We start from the raw sequence: 23,281 nt of genomic DNA, 5'->3' as shown, positions 1-23,281 counted from the left end.
CAATTTTTCGATTTTCCCAATTGGCGCCACTGATTACTCAGCGAGTTTTAAAGCTATTGAAAAAAAAATATACCATTTTAAAGGAAATTTAATTAGCTAGTCGATAAACCTAAAGGATTTTGTTTTAACAAATTATTTAATAACTCTTTTGCATTAATAAAAAAAAAACTTTTATGAATTTTTTTTCAAAAGTCCGCCATTTTTTCAAAAATTTTTTTAACATTTCAAAATTAGGTAAGTGGACGAGGAATTGGTATAATAATGTCAAAAAACTTTGTTTCTTATGTTTCAGAATGACACAGCAACAACGAAACATGGCGCCAATTGAGACCAAAAAAAAAATAGTTTCACCTTTCATTTGATTACGTGGCTCACCTAATTAACATTATGTATATATAAAAATTTTTCATGTTTCTACAAACTACAAGAAATTACGTAATAAAATTTCAAATAAAAATATTGAATAGTTTCTTTTAATAAAATTCCTAAAGTTTGTCTTCATTTTTCGCGATCTATACGAGGATACCCCCTTAAATTCAATTATATTCAGCAATGTTTCGTCAGCACATTTGCTGACCTCTTCAGGCTTTATTAATAGAAAAACAACAAATTGTTAACAATAGAGTTTGCACAAGTAATTTTAATAGTATATAATTAAATATATATGTGTATAAATATATATCTCTCGTAGTCAAATTATTATAGGCTAAAACGAATAGATCGTAGCCCAGTCAAGTGACAATAAAGTGAGAAATCAAGTATTTCAACCCATATATATATACTCTTCATCTATTATCCCTTCCTCATCGATCTTAATAAAGGCTTATAGATGTGACTAAGATATGGTATATCCTCTTTTCTACTTAACGTGTTTTTATGTAAGCCAATGTCTAACATTTCGGATATTCTTCGTTTCTTATAATTCTTTTCATAATCCAATATCTTAGCTTTTTTCAATCAATTAAATTCGTGTGAGAACGTTCTTCTATGTGTAGCTACTACTGTATCTGAATCAATGTTTTTTTCGTGTTCGTTTGATCTAATTTTTAAGGAACGTTTACTTTCACCTATAATAGACTGCTGAACATTGTTTGCAGTTAAAACTGTAGACAATACCAGTGTTGTCTAATAAATCAGATTTGTCTTTTCCTAAACGGATAAACTGTTGTAATGGTTTTTGTAATAAAGGGATAGGCATAATGTTATGTTTTTTTAACATAGATGAACATTTTTTGAAGATGTTCCAATTATTAAGAATAGCGACTGTAGGTAAATTTTAATTTTCTAATTTTTTAGAATTATTATTCCCTTTTTTGAATATATTGATTGATACGTTTTTATATATGTTTTTTGATAAATAAAGATGGATAATTAGTTTTCTTTTCAGGATATTAGTAATTATTTTTAAATTGTTGGAATGAAATTTTTTGTTAGCAAATAAAACACTCGGTCAACTAAATTTGAAACTATATTAACTTTTTGATGAATTGTATGTTCTGAGTTAAAATTCAAAATTCTGTCAGTTGTGTTGTTTCCCTAAACCAGTCAAATTATAATTTATTATTATTTCTAATCAATTTTAAGTCAAGAAATGGAATAAAATTATTAATTTCAATTCCAAACGTAAATTGTAGTCTATTATGAAAAGGATTGAACGTCTCGATAACTAAATCAATTTTATCTTCCGGAACGCACATCAAAGTATCATTAACATATCTGTAATAGAAAAGAGGATTAATTTGATATTCATTCCGCAACACGCTCAGGCAATGTTTCTCTAAGTCTTCCATAACAATATCAGCCAGTAAAGAAGAGATAGGTGAGCCCATAGGGCTTCCAAATATTTGTTTATAATAAATTTTGTTGAACACAAAATATGTGTTATATAAAAATTGTATACCTTTCCGAATCTCTTCTATTGGAAACTCACAATTTTTAATTTGTTCATAACGTTTGTCCAATCCCTCTAAGACTACATTACACGATATGGTTATGAATAAGGAACTTACATCCAATGGTATTAAAACATGATTAAATTAGATTAAACGAACACGAAAAAAACATTGATTCAGATACAGTAGTAGCTACACATAGAAGAACGTTCTCACACGAATTTAATTGATTGAAAAAAGCTAAGATATTGGATTATGAAAAAAATTATAAGAAACGAAGAATATCCGAAATGTTAGACATTGGCTTGCATAAAAACACGTTAAATAGAAAAGAGGATATACAATATCTTAGTCACATCTACAAGCCTTTATTAAGATCGATGAGGAAGGGATAATAGATGAAGAGTATATATATGGATTGAAATACTTGATTTCTCACTTTATTGTAACTTGACTGTGCTAGGATCTATTCGTTTTAGCCTATAATAATTTGACTACGAGAGATATCAGGTATACACATATACATATAATTATATACTATTAAAATTACCTGTGCAAACTCTATCGTTAATAATTTGTTGTTTTTTTATTAATAAAGCCTGAAGAAATCAGCAAATGTGCTGACGAAACGTTTCTGAATATAATTCAAATTAAGTGATTTTCCATCTATCACTGTTTCCCTCCTTTCCATCATTAAAAAATTTATCATTTAAAAATATGTTGTTATACGGAGCACGAAACTCTTCTTAAAGAACGGAATTGGCGTTCCGGAGCAAATCGTGGAATCTTAATTAATTAATACTAACATAAGGATAACCCATGAGAGGGCGTTAGACCGCGAATATTTGAGTTTTGAAAAAAGTCCGATATTGGGTACAGTTTGATATTAGGTATACTGACCTTAATAGATAGTATGGCTAAAATAACTTTAGCATTATTATTTTTATTATGCTGTGAGTTAGTTTTTAATTTGTACTATTTGTATTATTTATTGAACTATATTTATGGTATGACTTATTCCTAGCTTGGTATCCCTATAATTGGGTTGACTCTTATCTAACTCATTTAATTGCATCACATTCATTCACTAATAATCAGATTTTAACCGTTAGATAAATTGATTCCCTTTGAATTCCAGGTACTTTTTTTTAAAAGCAAAGGAGGCGCTGACACACATAAGTATATTTACATTATTCTACCCGCTGCTATGACAAATAAGGTAGCAAACAAATACATCTATGTAGGGCATAAGAAGAAGCATGCATTGAAAGACTTGCCATTGTACACAGTTATATACAGTGAGTATTATACACGGATTATTTCTGATTGTTTTTCTGAATTATATAGAAATATATTCTTTTAGAATCAGTGCGTCATCTATTTCCATCATCACAGGACGAAGAGATTTGTTCAAGTATCAATAGCTGGTTGGATCAGTCTGGCACAAGACTGAAGAGGGAATCAGACACTGAAGCGTAAGTATTACATAATATATTACTTTACGGGTCACCTAAGTAGTTCTCTTGTGTACAGAAAGACTGATTACCGACAAAACGTTAATAATGTAATCTTCCCTGAGAGTCACCATTGCTTTAAAGCAATTTTCGTGTTCCACGCGTGATTTCCAATTTCAAAACTACCTTTTTCACAGATATCCGATATTAAATACACGTGTTTGCGTATCTTAAAAATATAGTATGTTTGAAAGTGGAATAGTTCGCGCTAGATTTGTCCAAATTTATCATGCGATGACTCTTTTAAGCGGCTTTAAAATAAGACCATGGGTAAAAATTAAGAATTTTTCAAGAAATTACGTTCATCCGTGCTTATCTGTTCGATATTCGGTCCTCGAAAATTATTTGCAATGTGCTCCAAACCACTCCTCGTAAGAATGAGAATATGCCCTCCAAGTAGTGTATGCCAACCTTTAATTAAAGAGTACTATTATAATCATTTTTAAACTTTTCGGAAACATTTATTGATTATCTATGCGTGTCAGTAGCTTTATTTTTTGAATTTCAGTCCTATAAATACATTTTGATGAATTCCATTTTATATGCTATTTTTTGTCGGTTATGCTACCGTGATACCATTAAAATTAGAACGCCTTGGGGCATGTTCAAGCGCGGCCGATGTGCAGATTTAGAATACATAGTGCTATAACATAATGAATTCTAGTAACTTCAGATACCTATAATTTGAATTGTAATGAATAATTTTATATATAAATTTCAGAGCTGGTTTCGAAAAACGGAAAAGAGATGTAAAATATTACATCGATTTAGAGGAGAATGCAGAAGAAGAAAATTTAATGAATGAAGAATAAACTTTGTAATTTTAACTTTTTCATGTACTATTAAAATTAGCAAGTTATTTATTAATAAATGAGAAACACATATTTATTTCTTGAACCTAAGCGTGAATTATTTCAATCCTTTTTTGCTGTTATATTTTAGAAATAGATCAGGACATATTTATAATAAATATTAAGAAATGTATGAAATGTATATGAAATGTTTTCTTCTTTCAGCGCAGTTCTCGGAAACAATTCCATATTTTTTTTTACACGGTGCGTGAAGTGGTGACTGTACGCCTTCATATCAGGAAGCATAAAACTCCATGGACAGCCTGGCACAATACTGTTATATTTTATGAAGTATATCCGAAATATTTCATGAAATGATCCAGGAATGTCTATCATAACTAAGCTGGAATATTTCAGGAAATGTTACAGGAGTATTTATGAAATATATTCGGAACATTTCATCTAATATTTCCGGAATCTTTGAAGCAATTGAGCAGTAATATTTCCTTCCAATACTTCTAGAATATGTTATCAAATATTCTAGGTCTATATCATGAAATATTCCGGAACAATATCATGAAATATATAAGGAATATTTCATGTAATATTTCCGGGATATTTTAGAAGTGCTCCCGAAATCTTTGACTTAATATACCAGGAATCTTTCAAGCATTATAAGTAATATTTCATTCCAAATATTTCTGGAATATTTCATGAAATGTTCTGGGACTATATCATGAAATATTCCGGGACTATTTTATAAAATATATCGGGACTGATTCATGTAATATCTCCGGAACACTTCATGAAATACTCCCACAATCGTTAAAGCAATACATCAGTAATATTGCATGAAATAATCTAGGAATGTATATCATAAATTAGCAGAAATATTTCATGAAATATACCAGAAATATTTCCGAGGATATTTCCGAAATATTTGAAGCAATGTATCAATAACATTTTATGTAAAATATCTGTAATGTTTCGTGAAATATTTCAGTGCGGTTTGTGTGGCGGACATTCCCATATTTCCGAAATATTTCATGAAATGTTTCATCAATATTCCTAATTTTTCATGAAATATTTCTGAAATATTTCATGCTCTGTGGGTATCGGTCTGATGTCCGATAAAAGAGTGGGCGAAGGAACTTTAGCAGGACTGGTGAAGAGAGACCGTTTCCAGGAGGTTCGAAAAACGCCGCACGATAATGATTTGTTGACAAGATGCGTGAGAAACGAGAGACATATAGAAGAGACAAGTTTAAGCATCTTGACAAACAAACTATCGGAACCAAATATTCTGGATGAGGACGAGTTTAGTGCATCCATAACCTTCTGGCTAGTAACTTCATGAAATTCGAATGGGGTGTAGACGTGAGGAACATTTGGGGGACATGCTAAAAGGACGTCAAGAAAATCCCGTGTCATGGGAGGAGACAAGTTAACTATGTTGGCAAAGTGGGTGTTTAATGCGGCTGGGGGAAAGAATCGAAACAGGGATGGAAGAGCGCGCTTGGTGACTTCAAAGTTTCGTAACTCGCTCCATCTGGCCTTGCTATTTCTTGCGAAGGATAGCCTGTTTGAGATACAGAAGTTTTTTGCTGAGTCGAAGGCATTTGAGACGTCATTTCGAAGTCTTCAATACCCAGCGACGTCACTGACCGAGCGGGAAGAGGATACCAGTTTATAGGCAAAGTCACACCTTTTTGTGAGAGCAAGAATGCTCATAGTTACCCAGGGCTTACGCCTAGAAGATAACTTGATGCACCTGAGAGGGGCTACCGTATCGAAGGACTTTATGAGGACTTCAGTAAGAGAGTGCACCGAGTCGTCAAGGGAATACAAGTCAGCATCCATCGGCGGGTCCGAAGAGCGCTCCGATCGTACTGTAGATTTGTCGACCAGACATGAGGAATAGGTGCTAAGAGTCTTATTGAAGGCCGTTTCGTCCACCCGATTTAATTCGCTAGACCTAATGAATTTGGTGACATACTTATTCTTGCTAAAACGATAGGTGAGCGAGATGAAATCATGGTCAGCCATAAAAGGAGTATCAGATTTTCCAAATGTCTGGGTGGAATTTGGGTCTTTCACTATGAAGAGGTCAAGAGTACAGTGTGGGAAGGGGGATTTATATCAAGACAGTGATGTGTGGGATCAGTGGATACGAAGTGGAGGTTGTGTAGGTCAACGAGAGATCTCAAAGCTCGAGCATCAGGCAGAGAGCTGGAACTTAGGTCTGCTTTAAAATCACCGGTAATAATGACATTTCCATACAGGGGGAGGTAAGTGGCCAGGTAGTTGAAAAAGTGTGTGGGAGTGCATGCAGAGGGACGTCTGTATACCACCGCCATCAAAAGCTTGGTCTTGTCAGACTTTTTTCACCAAGGATGAATTCAGGCATGTTATCTAAAACTGGATCTGAAGTAGTTAGAAAACTGAATTTAAGATAAGATCTGACGTACAGGCCAACTCCGCCACCCTGCTTTTCAATTCGGTCAAGCTTGAAAAAATTGAAATCGGGGAGGGAGAGGTGTGAGTCAGAGATACCAGGTGAGATGAAGGTTTCAGTAATGGCTATGACATCAAAATGTGTAGAAAGGGCTTGTGCTTCGAGAAGAGCAAAATGACAGGGGGAATTTCGTCTATTTATATTAATGTGGCCAATAACGAAGGAAGCAGAGGGCGGGGTATGGTTCTGCATTGGTTAGCATCATGAACCAGAAACTGGAAGAGATGAATCTGGGATAGCTTGAGATAGCTGAGCTGGAAAGACAGACACAGTCGGGCTAAAACAACTGCCCGTTGTGTTAAGTTGCAGAGCAGGTTTTTTTGGGATGACGGCAGTGGATCGTTGTTTGACAACCTGGGGCGCGAAGTTGAGGTTGAGTGGCGCATGTTTTCGAGTGCCGATCGGAGTGGCAGTCACTGACATGGAACTGACATGGACCAGAGCGCGGAGCGGCCGAGACAGGAGGCTGGCCGGGAGGCAAAGGCGTACAGCTGACAAGGTCGCTCTCCAACATTATGGGGATAGGGATGGAACACGTGTTCTCCCGCATATGAACGACCATACCAGAAACGAAAAGGCGCGCGAAACCCAGCTCATGACTACGCGCAAGCGGTTTCACAAAGAGATTGTGGATCGGCGGGGGTAAGAGCTGACGGATGAAAACGGGATTTCCGAGACCGCACTTAAAAACGTCCCTCGCCGTATTCTCAACGAGCTTCCCAGAGCGCTCCAGAATGACATCACGCGCCACCGTCGATTCGATATGCACAACGAAAGCCGACGTAGTATCGGTCGGATTTGGACGATAACGAGTGGCAGTCCATTTTCTCGTGGCTGCTATGCAACCCCCCAGTGTTTGGGTAGCCAATCGCCTCGAAAAGCATACCGGCAGCTTCCTCCAACGAACCCTGGAACTCCTGCGGAAGGCTCAGAATAAGGAGCTCGGAGCGATCCATGAGACCCACTACAGACTTGAGGCTCTTCACTTTGTCGGCGACACGATTGACTTTGGTTAGGATGGAAGTCTGGGTGGTTCTAATCTCGTTCCGAAACTCGGTGAATTCATTATTCATGAAACCGGAAAACCATGCTGGTGGTTTGTCCCCCGTGGTAGGAGCCATGCTATCGAGCAAAGTGGATTTGGTCCGCACTGGGGGAAGAAACAGTGGGAAGGGCAGCGGATCGGTTAGTATCAGAGAAGTCACTCCGGGATTCCCACCTTCAACATCTTCGACGGGAAAAGCTCGTAAGGTGATGTCTGTCTCTTTCGGCCTGAGATTTCGACGAAAGACAAAGTGCCAGCTGAAGCAGAGTCGATTTGAGTGGAAGGAAGGGATTGTAAAAACACGCCACCGGACTAACGAGAGTTGGCCAAGACCGCAGACTCAATCGAACAGGTACGGCAAATAAAGGTCGCAAGGTCAGGGTTCAAGGTTATATCGGAACAGTGCTGATGGAAAGATCCATCACAGGCCTCGCACTGCAAGATATTGACACCCCGATAACTCAGCGCTTCACCACACTCGGCGCATAAAGACAAGACCATTTCATAAAAGTGGGAGGTTTTGGAATTTAAAAACAAATTAAGATAAAAAATAGAAATTCATAAATTGTGTTAAAAAGTTTTCCATCTCTCCTCCCCGGGTTTCAAAACTTCACAAGAAACTGTAATAAACGAGGTAATTTGAAAGGATAGATTGATACAACAAATTGAAAAGTTTGAATTTCGCCCAAAAATTTGAGTCACTGATCAGTCATAAACGGGAGCATTGAAAAGTTAGGATTTAAAAGATTTGAAAATTGGCACCTCAGTGGCACCAACTCAGTTAGTTAAGGATCAAAAATTGGTGGGAGATTGGGGAGTAAAGTGATGCCATTTACAAGAGGCGGTAAAGGGATTTGCAAATTAACCTAGAAATGATTAAAACACAAAAATAAACAAGTAGCTTATACGCAAAAATGAAATGAGAAAAATGATTGATGAAGCGAACGCTGAAAATTAAAATTAAGTGAATGGTAGAAAAGGAAACGCGATTTGACACAGTCGATCCAATAAAATTAAAATTAAAATTAGAATTAAAATTGTCTAGCGTATAGTTAGCGCTAGATGAAAAATACAACAAAATTAAATTAAATAAAACAAAACAAGATGAAGTAAAGTAAAAATAAAATAAAAATTAAATTAAAATAGCCATCGCGATGACTCAGCGCAAGACAGATTGAGTTGAAAGATGTGATGCAGCAAAGAAATAACACCGGCAGTGAGGAGTCTCTCCAAGTAGATTGAAATATGTGGATTAACGGTCAAAATTGTTGATACAAGTACTTAGCAACAAAAATTTTGTAAGTGTTGCATTCGGTGAGGTGTGTAGTGTGTAGTGTATAGAGTGTTGCGGTACTTGTGTGGAGGCTGTGTTGTTGTTTGCGTTGTATGCAGAGATGTGTAGATCAAAAACTCGTTAAAGTTGGAGATTTGATGAAGGTTATGTTGTAACCAGGCAGGCGATTAATTCTTCCACTGGCGAAAAAATTGACTAAAAGCCAAGAATTTTTACCAGGAAGCGCAGTGGCCAGCTGGACGAACTCGCCTGCAAAAATAAGCCGCTCGAGGAAGTGGCAAAAGTAGGACAATGTTTAATAAAGAAGAGAGCCTCAAAAACCAGTGTGTCGCTACTCACCGAGAAAGAGGGAGGGAGAGAGAGAGAGAGAGAGAGAGAGAGAGAGAAAACGTTCTGGAAGTTTACTTGACCTTAGTTCTGCAGCAGAACTTCTTGGTGAACGGGAAACGGCAGACCACCTTTTCTTAAAGACGCGTCGTCGCCGTCCCGGTGAGCAGCTTCCTCCTGGACTTCTTCTTGCTCCTTCTTGCCTCTTTCCTTCTTTTTCTTCAAACTCCTCGTGCTTGACTCTCTTCTGACGACCTCCAATGGTTAACTGTCGAACCTGGCTACCTGTCATTACTCTCGCTCAATCGCTTCCTTGATTTCCTTTTCACACACCTCGTACTTAACTGCCGCTCAACTCTTTCTTCTCTCAACGCTAATCGGTCGCGCGCCTGCCTGCTCTTTCTTCGCTCTCTCCTTTTCTTGCTCGTTGTCGCTCTCGCTAGTTTCTCTCTCAGCTCGTCTATCATGATTGGCCACTGAAAGACAACAAACCGCATTCTCATAATGCGCCCAATGTCGGTTACTAAGCCAGCTAAGAGTAGAAGAAGGGTAAGGAGCAACGCACGATAAAAGGTCGTCGTCTGCTCCCGTCACAGAGTCTTTTCTGAAACTAAAAATCAGAATGTGAAATGCGATTTCTCTATACAGCAATTTCTCATTATTCGGCTGATTCTCTGTTTGTCGGATTTAGTTCGGTATTGCATTGTTGATACGTTGTGTCGCTTCTTTCAACTAGACAATTTCAATACAGCAATAAGCGAACAAATTTTTTGTTAAAAATTATATAAATATATGTCTTCAAAATTTTTAGTAATTCAGCAGAGCGTTTCGAACTAAAGGAAAATGCAAAAATGCGATCTTTTGCTGATTTCGGTACTACACTAATTAAAATTCCATGTTACTTTTTAATTATTATATGGATTTTATATATAAAGAAAATATAAAATTGTCATTAACAGGAGATAAAACGAATTAAATTAATAACGAAATTATTGTCGTCCTACATACATATTACGATATTGATACCGAGATAATGTATAATAAAAGTTTACCAAAAAAGTTATTTTTTCAATATCAAGTTAGGTAACTATTGACTAATAATCATTTTTTTAAATAATAGCCAAAAGAATTCGAAGGAAAACTCCAGCGTTCAATCATTATGTATTTCGTTAAATTTGTAAGGTTGTACTGAGTATTTTCAAAATAATATCGTTGCAAATAATCAATGACAATAATCGACAAAATTCGATTACAAATTTACATATAGTATGTACAAAATGTATATACGGTATTGTTCCACTGATTAATAATTGCAACAAAATAAAACTTAGTAAAGACCTATACATATATGATTATTTCTTTTCACTAAATTGCTGTTATTGATCACTGATAATAACACAGGCCAACACTTTTCAGAACCAGAGACTGTATATAGTATATCCGCAGAAATTTTGTTCGCTCATGTGTTCAATTCAAATACGGGCTTAGAATTATCCATCGCCTTAGATTTCTAGGATATTCTAACCTAAAAGTATAAAAATACTGTTTTTACTTACTGCTTTCCTCACATCTAGAAAACATTTTCCAGAAATTAAGTAACAGACCAAAACTTCATTTTCTACCTCTAAATTTTAATATACCATGTGATATACCAAGATACGCTTAACAAGTGCGAACATTTTTCCCTATATATTACGTGTATACCTGAAACCTAAATTTTCTATTTTTTAATGAACGATATCTTCTTGTAATAGTCAGTTTTAATAAATTAACTAGTGTTTTTAGAAGTAGAAGATTAGTTGTTTTTGATGCCGTCTCCGGATTTGCAATAAATTCGCAATAATTCGCGATCTGGAAATCCTAAAAACTAGAAAAAACTGTATTTTTTGCACTTTTATGTCAAGATACGAGGGGTGGTCAATACACAATAAAGAAAGAAACTTAACCACTAGTTCAGCTGTGCCGGCCCGCGAGAGCCTGGAACAGCGCACAAGTCGCGAAAAGCCAAAAAGGGTAAAACCGATTAAGGAAGAGAAACGAGAGGAGAGAGTATGACCTGTTTAATTGGCGAAGTCCGTTGGGCTGGCGAGTTGATCTTCTTTCTGTCGACTGGTGACTTCCTCAGATATGGCTTGACTGGTGGACAAAGGCCGCTCTCGAGAATACTGTGCCGGTGTGTTAGGCTGGTATGCTCTCGCTCGCGGGGTCACTTCCTTAATGCTCGCGAGAAACGACGCAATAGTGAGTGAGAGACTGCTTCACGCCCTCCCCACTCACTTGCCTAATCGGCAGCACGTGGGACCGCCAAGCATGGTCAGTGTCGCGAGCCTAGCCGCACTATAGCTGCACTCTCTCTCTCTCTCTCTCTCTCTCACTTTCGGTGACTGACGAGAGCGCATGTTGTTGTGCGCTTCTGGCCACTAATACTGCTGCTGCTCTCTCTTTCTTTCTTGATGAAGAGAGAAACCGATGCCGAAACAAAAGACTGGCATCAAGCACGAAATATACGTGCGCCAGATGCCCGCTATGAGCCCTTGCCGATGTCGTAGAGAGAGAAGGGTCGCACGGTGTAGGCCTTGACCAACCTACACCGTTACACAGTGGAAAGCTTTGTAAATGTTTTGCAAAAATTAATTTAGCAAAGCCAAGTCTAATATGAAAATGTATTTTTGTATATACTTTTATTTTCAAAATGTTCAATATAAATTAGTAATATACATACATAAGGTTTAAACTTTATACTAAAATAACATGTGCGTAAATAGATAACAATTGGAAAAGTTGATTAATTAGTTTATTATGACATCTATTCAAATCTAAGATTTCTCATGTAATGCATGCATTACCGAGGCATCGCGGTTAAGTTACTAACATCTAAATATCATACATTATAAATGAAATAATTAACAATCTACTTTTTTATGGTATATCTAATTCTTTTTTCTTTTATGTAACAACCTTTTTAAAACGCAAATAAGGTAAAATTCGAAGTATTTTTTTCGACGTAGAATTTTCAAATGATGGAATAAATATGTACTGTTGCAAGCATCTCACTAGCATTACAACACATTATATTTTGTAACGGAGAATCTCGACTAGGCCGATTTCGTCCGTCTGGCTCTCGCAAATGTTTGTGCGCCGCGCCAAGCTGAGAGTGTGTGTGTGGTACACACACTTATGCTTAAATTTTTGTTTACAAGGTGCTGTACACGGACTGAGCTGACAACTAGAGCGATGGAGATGTTGCAGAAGAAGAGGAAGAGAGAGAGAGAGAGAGAGAGCGCTTGAATCGCGGATGATTCGGGAGAGTCTAGCTAGGCTGTAAGCAGAAGAAGTCGCGCGCGCAGATCAAACCGAAGGTCACAGTTTTCCGAAGTTGGCCCCGCGATCTCGTTGACGTTTGTTTGTTTTCGGAGACACGCCCGGTGCGCGGACGAGTATTAGAGTGTGAGGCTGGATCGCGCCCAGCCGTGTCCCGAAGGATACCTAGCACCGGCGCGTGTGAGTAACTGGCGAGGTACACGGGTACGCGCGCGAGCAGTTTTGACGTTGCTGTAATACCGAAGAACCAAGAGGTGGCGGAAACAATGACGACAGAAATCATCGAGCGGAACAACGGATTGAGGCAGTAGTATTGTGGAGTGAACGAGAGGACAAGCAAGAAGATAAACAGCTACGAGAACAAACACCAGCGAGACGGTCAGCGAGAAGGAGCGCACCAGTGACGTCACACTGCAGAGCGTTCAAGCCGTCGGAGAGGCTGAAGGTCGAGGTCGGTGCCGTGTTTTTCTGTTGTTTCTCTCTCTCTCTCTCTCTCTCTCTCTCTCTCTCTCTCTCTCTCTCTCTCGTGCATGTTTTGGCACCAGCTTATGGGTGGTAGCACGGTATACCTGCAGGCTACCGGGTCGATGAATTAACGGTAGAAAGTGTTTTGTCGGGTATTTGTTGTAATATTTTATTTTAGACAGGGAATCGCCAGGCTGATCAGCCATCGATTCACCTTCCCGTTTAGATTTATTATTGTGCCACTCTTAGTGTATAAGCACGAGATCGCCGTATTGTAACATATTGTTGACGTGTAAAAGATTACTGTGTTAATCCGCTGTTGTGTTTATTCGCCGCTATATCACTCCTCATTCCGACTTTGGATCTGTGCGTTTAACGTATTTATGCTCGACGCATTATTCAGTCGTGGGCACGTCTTTTGCTTCCCGAATCCCCTAATAAATAATTTGTGCGGACGGCCGCGAGCTATCCAGACGGGAACGGACGCTAATTCTCCGTTACAATTTCAAGAAATATATAAAATATAAAAGTTTCTTTATATTTACAATTAATTGGTCGTCTTTAAATTGCTCATATGAAAAAATTGATAAATATAATTTTTTACATTAAAGATTTCATAACCTTATTTTATAAATAAACCGTTAAATAAAAGTAGCATTTTATTGGCAACTTGTACTCATCATATTAAAAGCAGTGTAATGATTTTTGAGGGTTTTAATAATATAATTATTTTTGTGCTAATAATATATGACGATTCCATAAAAATTTCGCGAGATATTTGTACGAGTTTTGTATGTTTGATATTAATTTATATGCTGGATTTATGCTAGAAACAGTTCATTGAGGCAGAGAGAACAGGAAATTGGCAGCTGCATATTTAAATCATTAAAAATATGTTACCATTTTTCAATGCTAGCGTTCACTTATTATATGCAAAGTCGGCACATTTATATATTCAAAACATGTTGAACCTTGACTTTAATGTATATCCTGAAATTGATAATTTTATTAAGGAAGCATATTTTACTGTCAGGCGTTCTTAGATATTTAGATTTAGGTATTTGGACATATATGACAATAGAACAGACTTTGATGAAGTGTATGCATTCTGCTGGCAGGTAATTTCGTGGTCAGAGAATGAACGATAACGTGATTGTTAGATCGTTAAGTAGCATGCCTTCATTTTTTGAATTTTCAAAACAATTATTTACATTGCTGGATGTGTCTTTTAATGCGTATAATGAGCAGCTTGTAGATGCTAACGATTCACGATTGAGAGCAGACAATGAAGACGCAGACAAATTTTATAATTGGCTACGAACTTACAATCCGTTCAAGGCAGGATTAACTATTACGAGTACGAGGTCTGTCCGGAAAGTATCGGGCCTACCTTTATATTTTCGTGCTAGCGTTATTCTTTATCATCTGGTGGATGGCATCCTTCTAAGTAATCCCCACTTGATTGAATAACACGATTCCATCGATTTTTCCATTTTTCAAAACAGTCCTGGAACTCACTTTTAGGGATAGCCTTAAGTACACTCGTCGCATTGTTTTCAACCGTTGTTTTATCATCGAATCGGTATCCTTTGAGTTGTTATTTTAGTTTTTGAAACAGCCAAAAGTCACAAGGGGCTATGTCGGGACTGTATGGAGATTGTCGAAGCAATGCAATATTGTGTTTTCTCAAAAACTGCTGCACAAGATTGGATAAATGCGCTGGCGCATTATCGTGATGGAGAAGCCAGTCACCACTTTCCCAAAAGTGCGGCCGTTTTCTTCTTACTGCATCACGCAAACGTTTTAAAATTTGAACGTAGTATTCTTTATTGATTGTCTGACCGGTTGATGCATATTCGTGATGTACAACACCTTCACAATCGAAAAAAACAATCAACATTGACTTAACATTGCTCCGACTTAGACGTGCTTTTTTTGGTCTTGGCGATTCAGAATGCTTCCACTTTGAACATTGTTGTTTTGTTTCAGGATCATAACCATGAACCCATGATTCATCACCTATAATAACTTTTCTAAGCACATTATCATCATTATTGACCATTTCCAGATTGTCCAGAGCGATTTCTAAGCGAATGTTCTTCTGCTCTGCTGTGAGCAATTTTGGGATGAATTTCGCACACATGCGTTTCATTCCTAAATTTTCGGTGAAAATTTCTGAAATGATAGTTTTTGGTATCCCAAGGTCTTCTTCTAGTTCTCGCACAGCCTTACGACAATCTTGTTCGATTGCAAGTCGCACCCGCTTAATGTTATCTGCGGTTTTTGTCGTCGAAGGTCGGCCGGAACGAGAATCACTATCGACAGAAGTGCGACCATCCTTGAACCGTTTATACCACTCTTTTATTCGTGTTTTGCTCATACACTCGCTTCCGAAGGCCTTTTGCATCATTTCAATAGTTTCCGAACTGGTTTTTCCGAGTTGAAAGCAAAATTTGATGCAAATTCGTTGATCTTGTTTTTCAGACATTTTTGAATCAAAATCCAAATCATTGAATCAATATCAAAATCCGACCAACGCGAAAAAGGCACTGTAAACAAAGACACGCTGTGCATGAACTATACGTCCGGCAGGTGTCAGTAAGTAACCAATAGATTCGTGAGGCTTTACTGTTGACGTTTCTGTACTGTAGAGGTCGCTCGAACAATATGGCGCGAAGATATAAACGTAAGCCCGATATTTTTCGGACAGACCTCGTACATCTTTAAGTACTGCGATGAAAGAGAATGATAAAACAAATTGACATAATGCTATACAAGTTGGACTTGTATCATATAAAAAAATGATTGGAAATAATATAAAAGACGTTAAGTCCTTACGGAAAAATAACATCATGAATCTAAAGAAAATCGACACTGTTTTATTTTATTATCATCCAAAAAAAAATTAGAGAGTCTACCATTTTAGACTACTACTAGCAAACCTTAACGATAACGATTTGAGAAAATGTTTTAAGCATGAGCTCGCTCCTTATCCCGTATCTTTTTTCAATGAGCAAGGTATGAAAAAGCAGTACTTTACGACTTTTTCGGACCGATAAAAGCAGTTCCTGATTATGGCAGTTATATTCATGTAATCGATGGGGGATTTTTATTACGTAGAGTTGTATGGCCAACTCAAGTAACATATGGACAGATTTTATAACAATATTGTCCATATTTGGATAGTTGGCGCAAACCTAACTCAATAATATTATTTGATGGGCATCCTGAAAATCTAACTGAAAGGATAAGAATGCTAAGGATGCTGAAAGAATGAGAAGATATAAACAATTATGTGATAAACGACTTTATTCCGCCTGTGTCACAATCGACCTTTTTATCAAATAAAAACAACAAACGACAACTTATTTCACATTTACAAGAAGTACTAGCAAAATCGATTTACAGAGTGGAACACGCCAAAGAAGACGCAGATGCGATGATTGTATACACTGCAATTAGGGAATTTCAAGAATATGATTCTATTATTAGTTATACTGACGTATGTACTGGCAATAAGCCTACAAAAATATTCAATAATACCTCTTTGAAATATCCTCAGCTTAATCGTTCAATTGCTGTATTGCATGCTTTTACAGGATGCGACACCACGTCTTTTTTTGGAAAAGGAAAATCAACTTTTATTAACCTTACAGCGAAAGACCTTACAGTATTTATGTAAAGAATTCGCTAATAGAGAAAACTTATTAATACCAAATATAGTGACGTTAACAGGCTTCAAACTGATAGCATATTTGTATGGCGATACAAAGTCTTTTGAAGAAAGAACACTTCGAAAAATTCGATTTGAAATGTCTGAACAAAAAAAGAAAAACTAGAATTTCAAAATACATTCTTTCCCACCCTTTGAATATACTGCCGTACAGCATTGCCTATAAGTTTACGAAGGGGGTCAATAAGTCTTTACAAAATCAAAAAATGGCGCTCGTCACGCTTGAATTATGATGTTTTTGGCAAGCAATACTACCAACTAGATATCATACAAAGTTTCAGCTTGATTCATTAAATCGTTTTTTTGTGAGTGTTGGTTGAACAAAAAGTTATTGGTTTATTTGAAAAATGGAAAAAACAGAGTTTCGAGCGGTGATAAAACATTTTTATTTGAAAGGCCTTACACCAAAAGAATTCACAGTTGAGTTGAACATCGTTCATGGCAAGTCCGCCCCTGTGTTTAAGACTGTTTATAACTGGGTAAATGAATTTAAACGCGGCCGTACAACAACAAAAGATGAACCTCGTTCAGAACGCCCCGTAGAAGTGAGTACGCCCGAAATGGTCAACAAAATCCACGATATGGTGTTGAGTGATAGAAGATTAAAATTGCGAGAATCAGTTGAGGTCACAGGGATATCACAGGGTACAATCATTTATATTTTGCATGAAAAATTGAGGATGAAAAAAATATCAGCAAGATGGGTGCCGCGTTTGCTCACTGTTGAAAACAAACGTACCCGCGTGGTCACCTCTGAGGCTCTTTTGGTACGCATACGTCGTAATCCGGAAGACTTTTGGCGTCGACTCGTAACTGTAGACGAAACATGGGTATACCACTAGTAAGTCAGCTGGCAAGATTATGGCCACAGTTTTCTGGGATGCGTATGGAATCATCTACATCGACTACTTGGAAAAGGGCCAGACGATCACTGGACAATATTATGCGTCATTATTAGGTAAGCTGAAAGAAAAAATCAGAGAAAAACGTTCTCACTTGAACAAAAAAAATGCCTATTTCTTCAAGACAATGCTCAAGTTCACACATGTGTAGTTTCGATGATAAAAATTATCGATTTAAAGTTCAAATTAATTGAGCATCAACCATATTCGCCTGATTTGGCTCCCAGTGACTTTTTCTTATTTTCTAACCTCAAAAAATGGCTTGCCGGACAACGATTCACGTCAAATGAAGAAGTTATCGCCGAAACAAATACCTATTTTGAGGGTTTTCAGAAATCATATTTTTCTGATGGCTTAAAAAAACTGGAAGGCCGTTTAATAAAATGTATTGACCTTCAAGGAGATTACGTTGAAAAATAAAAAAAAAATTACATACGCAAAGCTTTTTTTTTCCTTCTTTTTGTAAAGACTTTATTTTTATTGACTCGCCCTCGTATTTCAAAAATCTAAGGCAATGGAGCAATCTTTAGCCCAGATTTAACTTTAGCATACCGAATTTCTTCAGTTACACTATGTCTAGTTTCTGGTTCCGGAATTTTTCTAAATTTTGTAGGTCTGTGTAATAGTTTTGGTTGGTCGATTTCAACGTATTAACAATATATATATTGTAACGGGGTGGGTACCGTTCAATTACTTTATTCGCGCAATTCCACCGAAGGGCGCGCGTAATTACCTATGCTCGATACGTTAGTCGGAAAGCAAGAGGGAAACAGATGTCAGTCAACCAACTAACTACAAATGTGAGTGGATGCAATACGGAATAAACGAGCCGAAAGCACTTGTTAAATATCACGAACGAAAGCCTTTATTGTCTTCTCAAATACTACATCAGAATCGGCGCTCGCTCGACAACAACATGCAGTGTCGGGACGCTCGCTGCTCTTTGTTAACAGAGCTATTACATGTACGCTTTGAGCACGAGGAATTAATCATTACGCATGCAATCGCGATCGCGAGATTGAGCTGGCCAGCTTACCTTTATTTAGCAGACGTTCGAAGACAAGAATGCACGATTTGCACTGCGGAAATGTTTGTCTGTTCTTTCGTTGCGGCTCGCGAATTCGCGCGCACGTGGTTACGCCCTCGATGACGAACCTCGCACACACTCTCGCTGTCGCGGGGAATGACGCTCTCCTCTAGATCAGGTCCGCACTTGTTCAGGCACTTCAATCCTGGATCGCGATCTTGGCGGTTTCTGTATCGGCAGCTGACGACGTGACTACCGGCGAATACCTTGATGGTTAGTGCTCCACTCGTTCAATTTCAATCGCGCGCATTCCGTCTGCTCGCGTGCCGAATTCCTTCATTACGTTTTTCGTCTCCCCGGTAGGTGCTGCCCCCGCAGGCAGCAATTAGGTTATATTATTAGCGCTAATTTGACGTTTACCGTCACAATATATAGGTCATTCCAACAATTTTTTAACTTTGGGTGCTCAGGTGGATCCACCGATTGTGCCAACGATTTTTTCTACAATAGTATACATATGTAAAACGCCTTTTGGCTATCTCAGATTTTTTTAAAAGTTTGTATATATTTATATGTATCCCATCGAAGGACAAAAAAAGGCCTTTTTGCGACGTCGCATTAGATTCTACTTAAGTAATACTTTTGAAGTAATCATTGTACATAACCTAGAAAAGTAGTTCATTAAGCACCCTCTTTAATTAAATAAGCGCTCCTGATTTATATTTTATGGTCATCTTGGAAGACTTGAATGAAAATAAAAAAAAATTACATACGCAAAACTTTTTTTTCCTTCTTTTTGTAAAGACTTATTGACTCCCCCCCCCCCCCTTACTATCAAATCAAATGTGATAATATTGAACTTAATGCCGAAGAATGGAGCTTAAAGAAAACAGAATATGGATGAATGCCCATTATAACGACAAAACCTTTACTCTGATTGTATAGCAAAGATTGTATAGCAAAACAATATCCTGTTCATGTAAAAGGGGTTGCACAGGTCACTGCGGTTGTCAAAAACAAAGTGTGCTGTTTAATTCGTTGTGTACTTTTTGCGAAGGAAAAAATTGTTCCAATGAACAAACAATTAATTTGATAGATTTGAAGAATGCGACAAAACAGAAATTCTAGAAAATTAATTAAATATATCCTATACAAACATTTTTTCCGCAGAACTAAAAATAGAAAATAAGAGCCTTCCTTTTAATCATGAAAAGACCCAAATTATGTTAACCTATACGATGGTTCTGAATCTTGTAATAGCGACGTAGAAGATTCAATGTCGCGTAAAAGAAAAAGGAACAATTAAAACTTACAGTTTAATGCAAAGGAAACTCCTCTCGTGTCTCATTAGAATTAAGCTATTTCTATATAAATATACATTTATTTGTATTATATACATGCATATTAAATATGATTACAATTATAAGATGTAATAAATGTAAACTTATCAATATGATCTATGTTATGTGAATGTTAATTTATCAATAAGAAATATATCAAGTAATCAAAAAACTATGCATTTTCAATTTAATAAACAAAGAACTGTACTTACTTTGTCAATAAATTTAGTTTCTTACGTTGCAATACCTTATACTATAAATGATATGTGTATGAAATCAATGTTATATTTTAAATAGATGAGATAATTGATTTAGCAGTCGTTTGTACTTGATACAAAGCTATAAATCTCGGGGTAAAAGTTTAAAAATTAAGTTCCATGAAAGAGAATAAACAATTGACTAAAATATACTAGTGAATTCGTAAATTGTAGAAAAAATACTATTAAATGAAAAAAACATTTTTCTACTACGATGTATAGAATCCGTTTAAATGAATTGTGCAACTATTATTTAGAACTGCTCCGAGAGCTACGATTCAATCAGGGGAAAGACGCTTCCTCTGAGCCTCTACCAGCGCTACAGCTACGCCGTTCGGACTTGCGGCGCGTTGATTATACTAATATTGCGTTTACGTGGTCTGTCCGGAAAGTATCGGGCCTACGTTTATATCTTCGCGCCATAGTGTTCTAGCAACCTCTACAGGACAGAAACGTCAACAGTAAAGTCTCACGAATCTATTGGTTACTTACTGTCACCTGCCGGACGTATAGTTCATGAACAGCGTGTCTTTGTTTACAGTGCCTTTTTCGCGTTGGTCGGATGTTGATATTGATTCAATGATTTGGATTTTGATTCAAAAATGTCTGAAAAACAAGATCAAAGAATTTGCATCAAATTTTGCTTTCAACTCGGAAAAACAAGTTCAGAAACTATCGAAATGATGCAAAAGGCCTTCGGAAGCGAGTGTATGAGCAAAACACGAATAAAAGAGTGGTACAAACGGTTCAAGAATGGTCGCACTTCTGTCGATAGTGATTCTCGTTCCGGCCGACCTTCGACGACAAAAACTGCAGATAATATTGAGCCGCTGCGACTTGCAATCGAACAAAATCGTCGTATGACTGTGCTAGAACTAGAAGAAGACCTTGGGATACCAAAACTATCATTTCAGAAATTTTAACCGAAAATTTAGGAATGAAACGCGTGTGTGCGAAATTCATCCCAAAATTGTTCATAGCAGAGCAGAAGAACATTCGCTTAGAAATCGCTCTGGACAATCTGGAAATGGTCAATAATGATGATAATGTGCTTAGAAAAGTTATTACAGGTGATGAATCATGGGCTTATGGTTATGATCCTGAAACAAAACAATAATCTTCACAGTGAAAGCATTCTGAATCGCCAAGACCAAAAAAAGCACGTCAAAGTCAGAGCAATGTTAAGTCATTGTTGATTGTTTTTTTCGATTGTGAAGGTGTTGTACATCACGAATATGCACCAACAGGTCAGACAATCAATAAAGAATACTACGTTTAAATTTTGAAACATTTGCGTGATGCAGTAAGAAGAAAACGGCCGCACTTTTGGGAAAGTGGTAACTGGCTTCTCCATTACGATAATGCGCTAGCGCATTCATCCAATCTTGTGCAGCAGTTGTTGAGCAAATACAATATCGCATCTCTTCGACAACGTCCATACAGTCCCGATATAGCCCCTTGTGACTTTTGGCTGTTTCCAAAACTAAAAAAACCACTCTAAGGACACCGATTCGATGACAAAACAACGGTTGAAAACAATGCGACGAGTGTACTTAAGGCTATCCCTAAAAGTGAGTTCCAGGACTGTTTTGAAAAGTGGAAACATCGATGGAACCGTGTTATTCAATCAAGTGGAGATTACTTTGAAGGATGCCACCCACCAGATGATAAAGAATAACGCTAGCACGAAAATATAAAGGTAGGCCCGATACTTTTCGGACAGACCTCGTAAACATATTAATCAACGCGCTAGACTCTTAAGAAAAATTTGGCTTAGAATATAAGTATTTAGTAATAAGGGTCTGAAAGAATTTTTCCGAAAAATGCGTTAGCAGAGGAATAATGATTAATAAACTGAATCAACTTTTTCTCGGTTTCTAGCAACATTTCAAAAACAATTTTTTTTAAATAAAGTTTTTTTTAATTGCAATCGATTGCCGTTTGTTTTAATTTGATAACTTGCTTTCTTCATGATAAAATTGTATTTTACAACTAAACAATTTTCATTTATTAGCTTTTTCTCGGCGAAAAAACGCGAAAAAAATCTGAAAATGTTCCATGTGATAAAAATTATCATCTCCCACCTCTTACAATAATTCATTTTATCCAAATACGACTCAGACAGGTGCGGTATACCGTCAAAGTATAAACTTTAAGAGATTATAAACAATAAACAATTTGCTTGTGAGCGATCTGACAAAACTTGTATTAAAATTTATCAAAAGTTGTATTTATTTTGTTAATATTATCGTTTTTTGAAATTAATTGTATAAGATGTGCGACTGCTACTCGCTATGTCTCTCTCTCCCATGTCCTAATAAAATTTTTGTAAATTAAATGTACATTAATGTGTATCACTTAAGTTTTTACTGGCTTAAGTGAGGTAGGTGAGACAGAGAGAGAGAGAGAGAGAGAGTCGGACAGAGAAAGAGAGAGAGATAGGTTCGATTATCGAACGCGTGGACAGCCAGGAAGGCGCTCAGTTTCTCGGCGCGAGAGATTCAGCTTAAGGGATTCAACGCGAACACACGTGCGCTGGCTAGCGATCCGATCCCTCTTTGTTTTATATACTCAAGCTTTCGGCGACGAGATTGATGACGATATCCAGGAGAGGAGAGCTCGGGGAGTCGAAGGATCAAGGAAGAGAGTGAGAGTGTTGTATGTGTGTAACGGCCTTCTGTCACTGGCGCCTGCCTCTTCGGGAGCCTTTACTTTTGTCATTGAGCGCCTGTTGCAAACCAAATTCTTTGGTGCAGCGATTTGTAGGTACCGTCGTGCACCTTACCTCTCTTTTAACTTGGCTTCCTGCTTTCTGTCTCTCTCTCTACTTTTCCGCACATGAGTATATATATTTCTTT

General features: G+C 37.1%; 2 protein-coding genes across 7 annotated transcripts in view; one reads left to right on the top strand and one right to left on the bottom strand.

Moving 5' to 3' along the window:
* Positions 1-3,284, top strand: part of LOC131675357 (cadherin-87A) — a 943,248-nt gene extending 939,964 nt beyond the window's left edge. The window contains exons 24-25 of the transcript XR_009303046.1: positions 3,031-3,190; positions 3,256-3,284. The gene's annotated coding sequence lies outside the window, so the exon portion shown is untranslated. The remainder of the gene's footprint in view (positions 1-3,030; positions 3,191-3,255) is intronic.
* Positions 1-23,281, bottom strand: part of LOC131675359 (uncharacterized) — a 376,622-nt gene that overhangs the window by 39,581 nt on the left and 313,760 nt on the right. The gene's annotated exons all lie outside the window — the stretch shown is intronic.

The sequence above is a fragment of the Phymastichus coffea genome, unplaced genomic scaffold, assembly GCF_024137745.1.
Source record: "Phymastichus coffea isolate CEN01 unplaced genomic scaffold, Cenicafe_Pcof_1.1 PCOF00020, whole genome shotgun sequence".
NCBI lineage: Eukaryota > Metazoa > Arthropoda > Insecta > Hymenoptera > Eulophidae > Phymastichus > Phymastichus coffea.
This window is presented reverse-complemented; position numbering and strand designations above follow the sequence as displayed.